The 3,146-nt window shown below is 35.0% G+C and overlaps 1 non-coding gene across 1 annotated transcript; it reads left to right on the plus strand.

The window, feature by feature from the left end:
- The first annotated feature begins 573 nt into the window (after window positions 1-573).
- On the plus strand, window positions 574-679 carry LOC128250184 (U6 spliceosomal RNA). The gene has a single exon (XR_008266286.1). It is a non-coding gene; the product is annotated as a U6 spliceosomal RNA (small nuclear RNA).
- Window positions 680-3,146: the final 2,467 nt, after the last annotated feature.

Below are 3,146 nucleotides of genomic sequence, written 5' to 3' on the forward strand. Positions count from 1 at the left end.
CTCCCGAAAGGTATGAACGACACAGTGGACCACGATGGAATTTGAACTCAGAACGCAAAGATGGTGGTGCTATTTAGTTAGACATGGCCTGTGCCTATCTTTGGCCGGAACATATCTAAGTTATTTATTTGCACTTTAGCCATTTCCTTACAAATTATAAATATAACAATAACGTATCTATTCATTCTTAATAGTTTCTGACAGGTTTGAACGTGAATAATCTGATTGCTTAAATACGCTATTTTGTGGGTTCTCGCTCTTCTGCGTACACCCCATGAATCATTAAATAAAATTTTGCTTCATTAACAACAACGCTCTGCTTCATCGCTTCTGTACAGTTGCTTATATTTATATTATCACGGAACTTTCAGTCGACTAAATATCGTTAAATTTCTAATTGTGTAAATACTGCTTAGCAATATAATCCGTTTCACTCTTGCTTAGATTTCAAGTGGATCGTTTATTTAAATCTAAGTAATCAATTTATATTTGCGAATCAGAAAATCCAATATGTTCTAGTGCAATGGAAATTTGGGGGCGGTTTAAGTCTGTCTCAATGGAATTATGATATTTGTTCTTCTTTGGCAGTACATGTACTAAAATTGAAATGATACAGAGAAGATTAGTTTGGTCTCTGTGCAAGGATGCGGCACAAATTCGTGAAGTGTTTCATACTTTTAAACAGGCACAGGAATGATTGTCTGGTTAAGAAGGTCGTTTTGCAACCACCTGGGTTCGAGTTCAGTTCCACTACGCGGTACCTTTGACAACCATTCTACTAAGTCTATTTATTGACGAATGCCTTGTGAGGGTATTTAGTAGATAGAATACATACATGCACACGCAGTCACACACACACACATATTAACATTTAACTGAAGCATCAGAGTGACTCAAGGCCCGAGAGCTTCGTGCTTTGGCAGTTATCAAACACACAAAATTCTCGGTCACTGAATCCCTATGTTACTTTTATAAATATTAGTAAAAGATATACATATACTCACATTTTGAGTTCTATTTTTCTATTTGCATCACCAAACGCGCATATATATATAGAGGGAGAATTCGCAAAAAAACAACAGACGAAGACAGGTGGTGTTGAAGACAAATAGATGTATTAGTATAACGCTCGGGAATTGAGAAAGTCTTTAACGTTTCGAGCCTACGCTCTTCTACAGAAAGGAACACGGAAAGAAACAAGGAGAGAAACAAGCAGAGAAAAAAATGTGTGTAGTGGTCAGCGATCTATCATGGGCAAGTGTCTTCTACAATAGCCTCGAGCCGACCTAAGCCTTGTGATTGGATTTGGTAGACGGAAACTGAAAGAAGTCCGTCGTATACATATATATATATATATTTCATATGTGTGTGTGTGTGTGTATGTCTGTGTGACTGTGTTCCCCCCACCACCACCACCAACATCGCTTGACAGCCGATGCTGGTGTGTCTCGTAACATAGCGGTTCGCCAAAATAGACCGATAGAATAAGTACTTCGCTTACAAAGTATAAGTTCTGGGGTCGATTTGCTCAACTAAAGGCGGTTTCACAGCATGACCGCAGTCAAATGACTGAAACAAGTAAAAGAGTAAAAGATATAGATAAATAAATAGATAGATAAATAGATAAAAAGACAGATCGATAGATATAGATATACATTCAGTATATTCTAATATTAGAAATCTTTACCCAGAATCGATACCGCTTTGTATCTTTGACATTGAGTCATTTGTTTGCATGAGGAGACTCACTAAGAATTTACCAAATGTACTTTTGAACAGGTATAGCAGACATTTGCTATAAACATTAGAAAGGCGAGAAAAATAAGTTCCTGATTTCAATGTGTCTGTGAAAGTTTCCCCCACAAGTGGTGTTGCTAATGGCGTATATAACTAATGATTTCTTTCATAGAGGACGGATAATATTGATTGTATCGATCTCATCCTATAGCTCGCTCTTATTTATTTTATCGATACTGTAACGCAATGGAGGTTAATGTCGAAAGCGGAGAGATTAGATTGGAAGTCAGTCGCAACAGGAACAAGACGAAGCTAAACTAACTAAAACACTCTTTACAAGTGTTTGGGCTACATGCTTTAAACAATTCTGCTGCTGCTGCTACTACTACTACTACTACTACTACTACTACTACTACTACTACTACTACTACTACCCACCACTACTACTACTACTATTGCACACCTCACTGCTACTACAGCTACTATTGCCTCATCATAATCATCATAATCATCATCATCATCATCAGCAGCAGCAGCAGCAGCACCACCACCACCACCACTACTACTACTACTACTACTATTGCCCCACCAGCACCAGCACTACCACCACACACACACGCAGACACACATATATATATATATGTATATATATATATATATATATATATATATGTATATGCAATGACTGTGGAGATTATCATATTATACGCATTAACATAATGGATAAAGCTATAAAAAATACTATATCGTTGTTTTAATTTATGTCCATGTACATGGTGTTTAATTTGCAACCCACACGATGCTGAAAGAATTCTAAATCATGGAATAAATGTTATGCTAGCATAGTATATATATATATATATATATATATATATATATATATATATATATAGATAGATAGATAGATAGATAGATAGATAGATAGATAGATAGATAGATAGATACATACATACATACATACATACATACATAAATACATACACGCATACATACTTACGTATATACATGCATGAATTTAGAACAAAAATTGTGAAATACTGCCATTAAATAACTTTCCTACTTCTCTCTCAGCCAGAATGTTTTCTTTTGTCTTGCAAATGATGCAATGTCATTAATAGACCTTTAATTACTTTACATTGAATAGATTCACTGAAATCAAAATGGAAACTGCTATATAGGAATATGAAGGGCTATACATTTGAAACTGGAACAGCAAATCTAATTAAATGCATAAAGATTTAATTATATGTTCCATTCCATTATGCTTAAACTTAGTTCACTCACGAAAAATAAAAAGAAATTGACTCCTGGCACAGCTGTTCTTTGCCTTACAATAAAAAAGAACGACTGAAAAACGACTATTATATGTATATACACACGTATATATATGTACATAAATACTTACATAT

This window comes from Octopus bimaculoides, chromosome 19 (assembly GCF_001194135.2).
Source record: "Octopus bimaculoides isolate UCB-OBI-ISO-001 chromosome 19, ASM119413v2, whole genome shotgun sequence".
NCBI classification, from domain to species: Eukaryota; Metazoa; Mollusca; class Cephalopoda; order Octopoda; family Octopodidae; genus Octopus; species Octopus bimaculoides.